Source organism: Lepisosteus oculatus, unplaced genomic scaffold, assembly GCF_040954835.1.
Source record: "Lepisosteus oculatus isolate fLepOcu1 unplaced genomic scaffold, fLepOcu1.hap2 HAP2_SCAFFOLD_63, whole genome shotgun sequence".
In the NCBI taxonomy this organism is placed as follows: Eukaryota; Metazoa; Chordata; class Actinopteri; order Semionotiformes; family Lepisosteidae; genus Lepisosteus; species Lepisosteus oculatus.
In genome coordinates, this window is record NW_027168182.1 from 416,593 (window position 1) to 429,607 (window position 13,015).

Here is a 13,015-nt window from a genome sequence, read left to right on the forward strand (position 1 = left end):
AGCCTCTGTTCCAGCGGTTGTCCAATGGGCGTTGTCCCGGCGTCCTCTGGCTACCGGCCAACCAGTCAAGGTGCAGCTCGGAGTAGGACGGGCGGAGGAATCTGACTGCGGCGCGCAGGGCAGTCGTTGCTCCGAGGGGATCTACCAGCAGTCCGGCTGGCTGGTAGAAAGTCTCTATGCACAGAGTGTGACCGCGAGTCCTCACAAGTCACTCTTGTGCCTGGGAAGAAGCTGGTTCGTTCCCGGTCCAGCACTGCTTCTGAATAAGCTATTCAGGTTGTCGACGAGGGTCCAACTGTAGGGTCCAACTGTCCAACACAAACACAATCTGTGGCGTTTAGCGTGACAGTCTTGCAGGCATCGTGCTGTCTCACTGCAATACTATACCGCTGGAGGAAACAGTCCATCTGGCCATGAAACTCATTTGAACGTCTAGCTACAGCAACTAACAATATCATGATTTATTCAGGATGTGTGGAATCACCACGTCCCGGAGACAGCTTCCGAAATCGTGAGCATTCTCTGGTGGTGTCCTGCAGGGCACCTGTGGGCGTGCGTTGGTGGTATAGTGGTGAGCATAGCTGCCTTCCAAGCAGTTAACCCGGGTTCGATTCCCGGCCAACGCAGTGGCGATTGGTTTCAAATGCTGTCATGAGCCTTGGATTGTGACTAGCAAAGCGCAGCCTTTCGAAAAACGGAATGCAAAACAGAATTGAAGGAGAATCTTACAGGGGATTCTGAGCGGTGTCTGCATACACGCAGTCCGATACGGGTGCTGAAAGCTTGAGCTACTCTCAATGTCATGCTGCCTTTCCCCGGAGTAAATCTGTTACATTGAAAGAATGCTTCTGGCAGGTTCAAAAAGGGACCCTTGTTAATTGGAGAAATCAATGATTTCGAATGAATTCTGTATGCGTTAAAAGACAGCTATACACAGAAAACATGCAGGACACTGCTCATGATGTTTCCCGAGCCGAAACACAGTGCGTTTTTCCAAGCCATCTGACAAAGCCCGCCCACTGAAAACTGCAGCAGATCGTGTAAAGACGTTCAACTTTGTAACTACTGCACGCACAGGAAGCAGAATAAATTCCTCTTTTCCGGTTTTATTTATGCGAACCATAAATAAACCAAATAAACCAAGTTGCAAGAGGCCCGCACCCACAGCACAAATTGCGCAGCCTAGGCCACCTCCTCGCCCTGCACGCCACCGCCTCCTGCTGGGCCCACTCTTTCGCACACTCACACGCCACACTAACACTCAAAAGTGTGGGCAAAACAAGAAAACGAGCGCACCGTTTCCTACACATCTGCAGTCACCGTTGCGCATTCGCAGCATGTCCCGGGATGCAATTCGGCCTCATTTGCATAACTCCAGACCGGCAGATCGCCACGCAAGCTCGCGACGTGCGCCTGCCACACACCGAACAAACCTTTTCAGCAATTTCCAAAAAACGGGCCTGCTCGCCTGCCCACAAGGCTCCATCTCTTACCTGCTCTCCAGAGCCTGCTGCCTTCTGTGCTTTTCTCTCGGCACCGCTGCAGCGCACACAACTCCTGCAGCGGGAGGGGGGGAGAAAGTTCCCGCGCTCCGCCGCAGGGAAGGCTCGCTCCGTGCGCACACGTCCTTTCGATGCCAGTCCAACAAGTGCTCCGCATTAGCTGCGTCGGGGCTCCGGGGTGTCGCACCTCACCTCACCTCACCTCGCACTGCCCCCTCCTTGAATGTCTGCCGCTGGGCATGCCCCACTCTCCTCCGCCTTATCTTATCGCGTGTGAGCACCGACAATGGCCACAATGCCGGGGAATGGCACCTGTAAATTAATTCTCTTCTCTTGCAGCCTGAGATCATGTCCTTCTTTTGGCTCCCTCCAGTTCTGATAAAAAATCTCACTCTTAGATTTGTTAATTTTTGCGGATGAAGCCAAAGAGAAACGATCACAGCACTGCAGAGCTCTGCTAATTGAGGCATTGTCAGAGAGGAGCAGGGTCATCCATGTATAGAGATGTCTTTACCTCTCCTCCCCCACTTCCAGGCACTGGTATCCCATTAATGGCCTGATCCTGGCGCAAGGCACAGGCTAAGGGCTCCATAGCCAAAACGAATAACAAGGGGGATAATGGGCAGGCCTGCCTCACCTCTGAACAGACTTCAAAGGGGTGTGATCTATTGCCATTAACCATTACTCTGCTGTTGCTACCTGTGTACAGCAGGTTAATCCACTTTCTCATGATGGGGCAAAAATTCATGTGCTCAAGTACCAATGTTAAGTACTGCCGGTTTAGGCGGTCAAAGGCCTTTTCTAGGTCTACACCTAAAATGCACAGAGGGAGGGAGCGATCCTCTGAGTACAGACAGACATCCCTCAACAAGGCCAGGTTGTCGCTCATCAGGCGTCCTGCTATCCCACAAGTCTGTTCTTTCCCTACCAGTGAGGCCACTACATTTTGTAGGCGCAGGAAAAGGGCTTTGGACAGGATCTTAGTGTCCACGCCTAACAGGCTGAGGGGTCTCCAGTTCTTTATGTCATTCTTTGCTCCTTTCTTAAACAAGAGAGAGATAGTGCCTTCTCTTAAGGAGTCAGGCAGCAATTCTGTCTTATAGCTTCCCTCGAATAGGAGCAGTAGCGGATCCTGAAGCAGATCCCAAAAGGTGCAATAAAATTCTTTAGGGAGCCCGTCAGCACCCGGAGTTTTCCTCTTCTGTAAGCTCTCCATAGCCTGTCTCAGCTCTTCTATTGTCAAATCCCTCTCAAGTACTTCCCTATCTTCTTCACTCAAAACGTTTTCTAGCTTTGAGGTAAAAAAATGAATTTCTTCATCCTTTACCTCTGTAGAGCTGTACAGTCTTGAGTAGAAGGCCTTGGTGCAGGAGAGGATAGCACTCGGCTCTGTTCTCTCTCGTCCCTCCTCATCAACTACACTTTCCATGACAGACTTGGAGCCTACCACTTTCCTGAAAAAGAAGCGAGTACACTTCTCATTTTCTTCCAAGAACTGCACTCTGCTTCTTAACAGCACTCCTCGACTACTTTCTTCGGCTATGCTCCGGATGTCCTTTTTTAAAAGGGTGATATCCTCGAGCACAGCGAAGCCACTGTGCAGCATCGTGTAGAGACGCTGCAGCTGCCTCTGTTTCCTGGCTAGCACTCCTCTCCGTCTGGCAGCAGCCTTCCTTCCCTCAGCCATGAAAAAGGCCTTTGTCCTCACCTTCACCTCCTCCCACCACTCTCCTACTGACCCGTACAGACACTGCAAGGACAGCCACTGTGATAGTTTCTCCTTGTAGCGGGATACTACCCCCTCGTTCTCTAGCAGCTTAGTGTTGAGTTTCCAGAGGCCTGGGCCAAAGACAGTCCCGCCCTGGAGTTCCACTCTACACCCTAAAGCCTGATGATCTGAGAAGAAGACAGGCTGAAGAGTGACCCCAACAACTTTCACTCTCTCTGAGACAAAGCAATAGTCAATTCTGGAGCTGCTATTCCTCCCTGACCATTTATATCCTGCTGTTGTGGGATATATACATCTATATGTGTCTGAGAGTTTAAAGTCTTGAACTAAGTTTTGCAGGGCCAGTGAGCTGGAATCCAATTTTATCGGAGAGCTAGACTGCCTGTCTGTGTGCTCTAAGATACAATTAAAATCCCCTCCCACTATCACGTCTGTGCTACTTAACAATAGGGGAGAGAGTGCCTTGAGTAGCTCCACCCTTCCTCCCACGTCAGTAGGACAATACACATTGATTAGCCGCAGGTTAACGGTCCCCCATTCCACATCCACACACAGCAACCTGCCATCTATGACCCTCTGAATACTTTTCAATTTGAAAGCCCATCCTTTGAAAAGAATGGCCACGCCAGAGGCTCTGTTGTTATTGTCCCCTGACCAAACAGAAGGCCCTTTATCCCACCTATCTTCAAAGCTTTTATACCTCTCTTGATAGGCTAAAGCACACTCCTGCAACATCAACACATCTCCCTCTCTCTGCTGGAGGTAATCAAAGACACACTGGCATTTAACTCTGTCATTGATACCTCTGGTGTTAAGAGAAATTATGTTTAGAGCCATATTACATAAGAAAGTGGAACCAGTCTTTACAAAACACATTTCTCTTCGGTCTCACCTGTTACCTTCTCTTTTTCTTTTTCTTCTTACCAATTTCCTGCCAGCCATCCTCTGAATGAGCCTTCATCAGGGTGGCAGCAGTAAAAGCGTTCACGGAGTCCATTTCAAGGAAGGGGGTAGAAGGAGGGGTGGAGGGGTTCCAGCTGTCCCTATCGCCATGCTCTCCTTCCTCCTCGCTCGGGGAGAAAACAGAGTCATTTTTCCTTTTCCTCAAGTCCAGCTCCTGGTAGCACTGAGGGGAAAGGGGTGCAGCCGATGCACCAGTCTCCTCTTCCCCCTCACCCACCAGCTGTTGCAGATCCTCCGTGACGGACTGGATGGAGGAGAGGAGGGCATCTGTAGCACTTGCAGAGTCTGAGAAAAGCAGCTCCGCTGAATCCTGGGTATCGTCGCTGGACCCGCTCCACCGGTGGGGGCCCCACAATGGCCCTCGTTCTGAGGAGCAGGAGTGGGGGAGGGGTCCTCGCTGTTCTCTGGGGTTTTCAAACCCTCGTGCTTGTCTGGTGCAGTCTGCGGTTGTGGGAGCGTAGTGGATTTCTCTTCCACCGGCCCCGGAGCCACAGCAGGACTGATCCTGGCTGGAGGCTGAGACTCTTTGTTCAACAAGGGTTCTTTGTTTGACTTGTTGTTTGCTTTGGCTTTTCGGGCCGGTTTGGCTGAAACAAGCACTGCCTCATCCTTTCTCATTTTGAGTTTATTGGCGTAGGCGTGAGGGCAGTTCTTAAAAACGTGTCCTTCCGAGCCACATAAATTGCACTTTGGCAGCATTGAACAGTCAGAGGCTAAATGTCCCTGTTTGCCACAGGTCTTGCAGCATTTCACAGTGCAGGACGATGCCAGGTGTCCCACAGCACCACAGCGCCGACGCACCTTTGGTTGTCATACATAAAAAACATAGCCATTGCAGGCGCCCAGCCGGATTGTAGAGGGCAGGTGCCTTAAGCCTCCATTTACATTGTCCGGTAGCAAGCGAACCTCGAATTTCCTTGCTCCTGTTTTTATACCGTCAACATCTCTAACCTCAGTTCCATGGTGGACTGTGCAGTACTGCTTAAGCCAGGTGTGAATGTCCTCCGTCTTTGCCATTTCCGAGAACATAACAACATGCACCGTTTTCCTCTCTCTCTGTGTCAGAGGCTGCAAGTTGATCTTCTCAAGGGCAGGAACTTTCCCTCTTTTTGCCTCAAACACATCCACACATTGTTCAAACAGAGAATAGGTAGCAAAAACAACCTCAAATGCTTTCTGACCTGGGAGAGCGAAGATGAAATCCAAGTGCCGAGGTTCAAAGCCAAGTTCCTTCTGTAACACTTTTCTGCCTAACTGCATACGATCCATGAAGAGGTCATCCAAAAGCTCAAAACGTACAGCATTCTTGCGGGATCCAAAGGTTGCCATCTCAAACTGCAAAACAAACACTGCTTCCAGAAAACAAGAAAACAATCCAACTACACCAACTACAGGCTGATCAAGGTATCTCCCCTGCCAGGTAAGCCGAGAGCCGCAGGCGATGAGCCCGGAGCTGAACGGGCCCCACTGGCTCATTTGTAAGGCCAGGTGCATTGCCAACCACGACCGGCAGGGCAGAGGGCTTGAAGGCGGCCTGGGCTCCTGCAGCTGTCCAGCCACGCACTCTGGTTTCTCTTCATCTCGTACAAATCTTTTGCCTTTTACTAAAGATTTCCATGGAGAGGAGCATGAATGAGTTCCATACAATTTTTGTGCTTCCCTGCCTTCGGGTGGGGCGCAGCTGGGCTGGTCAAAGAGAGAAAACAAAACCGCTCACAATCGCTCTTACAATGCAGTAAGTAGCACAGGCTACTTAGGGAGTAGGCTGATGTGTTTAAAAACAACCAGCGCCAGGCAGGAGTCGAACCTCCAAACTCCTAATCCATAGTCAGACACATTATCCATTGCACCACTGACCCTGGTGTGACATTGCAGGACTGTAACCCAGTGAGCTTAGCACTGCAACTAGTAAAATATTACCCCCGGTCCATTCTTTTCCAAAAGTGAGAAACACCTGTTTTCTACATTTTGTCTGTTTTAAAATCATATCTCTTTAAACCAAACCAAGAGTTTGTCTTTTGCACTGATATTCTGATTCATTTCGATTTCAAAGAAAAAAAAACATTACCTTCCAAAGCATCATAAAATTGTCCCTTCCTCCAGACTCTACTTCTCTCTTGTAGTAGTACAGCAGACCTTTCCAGGTGAGCAGATCACAGAGTCCGAAATGAGCTTCCTCCATCAAGCAAAGTACCTGAACATGACTCTGTCATCATAAAAGCGCCCCTGTAATAAAGAAATTAAATCCGAAATCAAGAGGGCAGTTGCCTACTGAAGTTCAAGAAGTCATAAATTTTAACCTAGCAACACATTAAAGGCTGCATCTATACAAGTACGATTCTAGAAATGCTCACCAGATTACGTTTTAAGAAAGAACTGCGCCTCAGGTTCCGCCGAGATCTTAACTCGGATGGCAGGATTCAGAGTCTGGAGTGTGGAATGATGGCGCACGGAGGGTCCACATACTGTGGATCCCTCAGTGATCTTCCGCGTGTTCAAACCGCCAGCGTGTGACTCCCCTGTCCCTGTGACCTCATTGCTCTGCTCTCGCCTCTGTGCAGCTGTGCCCGACTCATGGTAAAGTGGAAAAAAATATGCCCTCAACGTGAGATTTACACTGGAGTGAGGATAGTTGTTACCTTCTTATCGTTGAAACGGATGTATGTGATATGGCGACTAGGTTCTTCTCCATTAGCAGGCTTAAGGTTAAAGAAAAAAACATTGCTGACTTCTTTTTTTTTTGCCAGCCGCGAGCGCTGATTAGCGAGGTTTGTATTTCATATTTTGCAAGTTGCATCCATTTTAAGAAAAACAAGTCGTTCTTCTTGAGCAAGTTGCCACCTTTACATACAATAGCAACATCGACACCAAGAGAAAGGATGACAAATGGCTTTTATCTGGAACTTTTCATGTCCAAGGAGCTCAATGTGCTTTCTGTGTACAACAGGGCCACTGAACTCCACACTGGCCACTGAACCACAGTAGTGGCTTGCTGGCTTGACATCTCCCAAGGAAAATGTTGAAATCGCATGTGGAACAGGAAAATGACCCTCGAGTATGAGGGAAAAAAAAGAAAAAGATCAACTGGAGTGCGCCAACCCATGTCAGGACAGCCCAGTTTTGTTGACGAGGTGGCCGAGTGGTTAAGGCGATGGACTGCTAATCCATTGTGCTCTGCACACATGGGGTTGAGTCCCATCCTTGTCGCTCTCCTTGTCTGACACTTGTGCCCGTTCGGTGTTGGCCCTCCTGTTCTTTGCTCCGGTACTAGAGCCGTACATTTTCTAGTGGTGGCTGAACATGGTATAGTAGCCTAACGTCGGTATCGAGCAGTGACAGTAACAGTATTTACATGCCCGTGCTGCCAAGTGGCTCTGGGTTGATACCGCGTTTTCACTTACTTGCAACGCAAACGGAGAAAGCGATTTTTGACAGTCTCTCGAGAGACTGCACTAGGTGTTTAGGGATAGACTTTGTCAGTTCCCCCTGGGATGATGGCCTCTCAAATAGTTTGTGATTCCTCTAGACGTTTATACAGTAGAAGCCTGCTTCGTGGCTTAAATCCAAGCTAATGTAACGAGTTAGAGGTCTGATGCAGAACTGCGAATTCAATGAACGGGAACAGTACAGTACATTGCACTGTATGTGTGAGGAAAGCTGCCCCCTTCTGTCCTTGTCGACCGAACAGAGGACTGTAAAGGATACCGCCAAGAAACTTTAGGATGCTGGTTGGAATACAGCTCCAAAGAAGCCCCTTTGGGTGTTATGTCATCAAAAAGTAAGAACAGCGACTCTCCCTTTGATCAAATGCGCAACAGAGCTGTTTTCCGTGGAGCAGGTTTCAGACCCGTAGACCTGTTTTATTTGTAGGGCAGGGCGCATTCCCAAATGCGAATCTCCTGTTTTAGAAATGCTTTGGGCGGCGTGAAGTGAAAATAAGAAATGGACTCCAGATGCACATGGAAGCAATCAAGTGTTTCATCCGAGCTGTTTCAAAGACTGCTCAAGAGCTTTCCTTTCACAGAGGCACAACGATTAATGATGGGGGTGCACGCTTCCAGGCGTCTTACAACTGTAGGGACTGTTTAGAGACAATTCGTAGATTGTGCTCATTTCCCTCTATTCCCCGTGTTGCAGTGGTAGGATGACGTAAATTCCTGCTTCGACACGTAATGGCATTATAATCAAGTGCAAGAGCTGAGGGCTTTAGTTTTGTTTCGTTTTCCATGGCGTTTGTAAGCACGCAAATCAAAGGCAATTCCTGTGTCTAACAGGAATGTAAATGCTTTTGAAAGTGCAGTGTGGTGCAGCTTGTAAAATCCTTATCCACATTTGTGGTTTGTTGCTGTTTTTTTTGTCTGCCAAAACTGCATTTTGACATCCGGACGGGGAGACTTTATCATTTGAACGTGAAGCCAGCCTTAAACCCTCTGAGGCGTGTCTGTCTGCCGGCACGTATTTTGTCAAAGGTATTGATTTTTTTTTAACGGAGAGCGACTTTGAAAAGGTTTCCGCAGCCACGTCGCACTCCGTGTTAGATTAAAGGAGGAATGCGGCGATGGCGAACTCGCTGTAGTCGTGGCCGAGTGGTTAAGGCGATGGACTCGAAATCCGTTGGGGACTCCCCGCGCAGGTTTGAATCCTGCCGACTATGGCGTCTGCCGCACGTCTCCTTATGCCTGCGCGGCAAAGGCGAAGTGCCGCTTCTCCTTTCCTGGTACTATAAAAACGCTAAATCGCTTGGCCCCGCTGCCATGGAAATGAGTTCTTCAGATAACCACACATCTTGCGTTCGCACCTCTGGTGTTGTACTTATGCCTTTGAAAACCTAATGAATAAAACTGAAAGAACCGACACAATATATAGGTGCTCGTAAAGCACGCATTAAAGAACTGTTAACAGCAAGGGTTTCAGTGGGTTAACTGAGGAGAAGGCGTGATCGCTAATTGTTGACATTGTATTTGGTGTTAGAAACATTCTTACTGTGCATGACGTGGAACAAATGTAGCCACAGAAATTGCATCACGCTTTCATGTATGCTATTGCAGACACCAACGTTGCCTAGATAGAAAACCGAAATAGCCGTGGGTTTGCTTGCTGGTCTGAAGGATCTCTCTTCGAATCTCTATCATTTGTCAATGGAAGTAAAAGGCGCTGCAATCTCATACGTTCAGAATTAAACCCGCAGCTGTTGTTCGACTTTATTTCTTGACTAATTACAACTTAGTGTCGCAAGAGCAGTTACATAAACTTGTCTGGTATATTTGAACACAAATGCCGTTCTTCAATTAAAACTAACAGTACATTGTCAGGGACATTCAGTTCTATACAAACAAGAGACAGACAAGAGAATATTTCTACCTTTCATGTGGACTACGTGTTGACTTAATGATCGGAATAATTGAAAAGTTCGGGTTCATAGCCGATGCAGTGCGTGCTAATTAGAACAACAGCAACGCTGAGCTCTCAGCACCGTACTGAGCCCAGGTGATTTCCTAAAGCTGTCAGGTGCAGTTCATTTACATGAAGGAAATCTCTTACTGAGTACGATTACAATGCAGTAAGTAGCACAGACTACTTAGGGGAGTAGCCCGATGCGTTTAAAAACGACCCGAGCCAGGCAGGAGTCAAACTTACAATCTCCTGATTCGTAGTCAAACGCGTTATCTATTGCGCCACTGGCCGTCGTGTGACATTGCAGGACTGCAACCCGGTGAGCTCAGCACTGCAACTAGTAAACTATTACCCCCGGTCCATTCTTTTCCAAAAGTGAGAAACACCTGTTTTCTACATTTTGTCTGTTTTAAAACCATATTTCTTTAAACCAAACCAAGAGTTTGTCTTTTGCACTGATATTCTGATTCATTTTGATTTCAAAGAAAAAAAAACCTACCTTCCAAAGCATCATAAAATTGTCCCTTCTTCCAGACTCTACTTCTCTCTTTTAGTAGTACAGCAGACCTTTCCAGGTGAGCAGATCACAGAGTCCGAAATGAGCTTCCTCCATCAAGCAAAGTACCTGAACATGACTCTGTCTTCATAAAAGCGCCCCTGTAATAAAGAAATTGAATCTGAAATCAAGAGGGCAGTTACCTACTGAAATACAAGAAGTCATCAATTTTAACCTAGCAACACATTAAAGGCTGCATCTATACAAGTACGATTCTAGAAATGCTCACCAGATTACGTTTTAAGAAGGAACTGCGCCTCAGGTTCCGCCGAGATCTTAACTCGGATGGCAGGATTCAGAGTCCGGAGTGCGGACTGATGGCGCACGGAGGGTCCATATACTGTGGATCCCTCAGTGATCTTCCGCGTATTCAAACCGCCAGCATGTGACTCCCCTGTCCCCGTGACCTCATTGCTCTGCTCTCTCCTCTGTGCAGCCGAGCCCGATTCACGGTAAAGTGAAAAAAAAGATGCCCTCAACGTGAGATTTACTCTGGAGCAAGGATAGATGTTACCTTTTTATCATTGAACAGGATGTATGTGATGTGGCGACTAGGTTCAATTTTGTATCCTCTTTAAAAGATTAAGAACTGGGGTGAGCGTGATTTACCACCCTTTCAGCTAAGAACCCGACGTGCGCACCGTTTAAGCTGCATAGACTCGGTTGTTTAACTCTTCTCCATTAGCAGGGTTAAGGTTAAAGAAAAAAAACATTGCTGACTTCTTTTTTTTTTTGCCAGCCGCTAGCACTGATTAGCAAGGTTTGTATTTCATGTTTTGCAAGTTGCATCCATTTTAAGAAAAACAAGTCGCGTTAAAGACAGGAAATGAATACTTGCATTTAATTAGGTCTAGCTGTAGGCGGTTGTCCATAATGACCAGTTCTGTTCGAGAACACAGAACAAAAAAAGGCACCGCTGGGATTCGGACCCAGGATCTCCTGTTTACTAGACAGGCGCTTTAACCAACTAAGCCACGGTGCCCTGGGAGTGCTGTCGTTTTGCAGCCACTTGGACACACCACTCAGACACATCTGCATTCGGTGTGTGCTCCGCCTGTTCGCTGAGCAAGTTGCCACCTTTACATACAATAGCAACATCGACACCAAGAGAAAGGATGACAAATGGCTTTTATCTGGAACTTTTCATGTCCAAGGAGCTCAATGTGCATTCTGTGTACAACAGGGCCACTGAACTCCACAATGGCCACTGAACCAGTGGCTTGCTGGCTTGACATCTCCCAAGGAAAATGTTGAAATCGCATGTGGAACAGGAAAATGACCCTCGAGTACGAGGGAAAAAAAAGAAAAAGATCATCTGGAGCGCTGCAACCCATGTCTGGACAGCCCAGTTTCCTAGACGAGGTGGCCGAGTGGTTAAGGCGATGGACTGCTAATCCATTGTACTCTGCACGCATGGGTTTGAGTCCCATTCTCGTCACTCTCCATGTGTGCCCGTGTGCCTTTGGCCCTCCTGTTGTTTGCTCCAGTACTAGAGCCGTACATTTCCTAGCGGTGGCTGAACATGATATAGTAGGCTAACGTCAGTATCGAGCAGTGACAGTAACAGTATTTACGTGCCGCTGCTGCCAAGTGGCTCTGGTTTGAGACCGCGTTTTCACTTACTCGCAACGCAAACGGAGAAAGCAATTTTTGACAGTCTCTCGAGAGATTGCGCTAGGTGTTTAGGGATAGACTTTGTCAGTTCCCCTGGGATGATGGCCTCTCAAATAGTTTGTGATTTCTCTAGACGTTTATAGACTAGAAGCCTGCTTCATGGCTTAAATCCAAGCTAAGGAAACGAGTTAGAGGTCTGATGCAGAACTGCGAATTCAATGAACGGGAACACTACAGTACATTGCACTGTGTGTGTGAGGAAAGCTGCCCCCTTCTGTCCCTTGTCGACCGAACAGAGGACTGTAAAGGATACCGCCAAGAAACTTTAGGATGCTGGTTGGAATCCAGCTCCAAAGAAGCCCCTTTGGGTGTTATGTCATCAAAAAGTAAGAACAGCGAATCTCCCTTTGATCAAAAGCGCAACAGAACTGTTTTCCGTGGAGCAGGTTTCAGACCCGTAGACCTGTTTTATTCGTAGGGCAGGGCGCATTCCCAAACACGAATCTCCTGTTTTAGAAATGCTTTGGGCGGCGTGAAGTGAAAATAAGAAATGGGCTCCAGATGCACATGGAAGCAATCAAGTGTTTCATCCGAGCTGTTTCAAAGACTGCTCAAGAGCTTTCCTTTCACAGAGGCGCAACGATTAATGATGGGTGTGCACCCTTCAATGCGCCTTACGACTCTAGGGAGTGATTGAGACATACGTAGCGTGTGCTCATTTCCCTCTATTCCCCGTATTGCAGTGGTAGGATGACATAAATTCCTGCTTCGACACGTAATGGCATTATAATCAAGTGCAGGAGCTGAGGGCTTTAGTTTTGTTTCGTTTTCCATGGCGTTCGTAAGCGCGCAAATCAAAGGCAATTCCTGCGTCTAACAGGAATGTAAATGCTTTGGAAAGTGCAGTGTGGTGCAGCTTGTAAAATCCTTGTCCACATTTGTGGTTTGTTGATGTTTTTTCTGTCTGCCAAAGTTCCATTTTGACATCCGGACGGGGAGACTTTATCATTTGAACGTGAAGCCAGCCTTAAACCCTCTGAGGCATGTCTGTCTGCCGGCACGTATTTTGTCAAAGGTATTTATTTTTTTTTAACGGAGAGCGACTTTGAAAAAGTTTCCGCAGCCACCTCGCACTCTGTGTTAGATTATAGGAGGAATGCGGCGGGGGTGAGCTTGCTGTAGTCGTGGCCGTGTGTTTAAGGCGATGGACTTGAAATCCGTTGCGAACTCCCTGCACAGGTTTGAATCCTGCCGACT

The 13,015-nt window shown here is 47.8% G+C and overlaps 4 non-coding genes across 4 annotated transcripts; 3 read left to right on the forward strand and 1 right to left on the reverse strand.

Moving 5' to 3' along the window:
• Positions 1–554: 554 nt before the first annotated feature.
• Positions 555–626, forward strand: trnag-ucc (transfer RNA glycine (anticodon UCC)). Its single transcript has one exon. It is a non-coding gene; the product is annotated as a tRNA-Gly (tRNA).
• A 5,128-nt stretch (positions 627–5,754) lies between these two features.
• On the forward strand, positions 5,755–5,871 carry LOC138232428 (U5 spliceosomal RNA). Its single transcript, XR_011187157.1, has one exon. It is a non-coding gene; the product is annotated as a U5 spliceosomal RNA (small nuclear RNA).
• Positions 5,872–8,766: 2,895 nt separating this feature from the next.
• On the forward strand, positions 8,767–8,848 carry trnas-cga (transfer RNA serine (anticodon CGA)). Its single transcript has one exon. It is a non-coding gene; the product is annotated as a tRNA-Ser (tRNA).
• A 2,204-nt stretch (positions 8,849–11,052) lies between these two features.
• Positions 11,053–11,126, reverse strand: trnat-agu (transfer RNA threonine (anticodon AGU)). Its single transcript has one exon. It is a non-coding gene; the product is annotated as a tRNA-Thr (tRNA).
• Between the last annotated feature and the right edge of the window lie 1,889 nt (positions 11,127–13,015).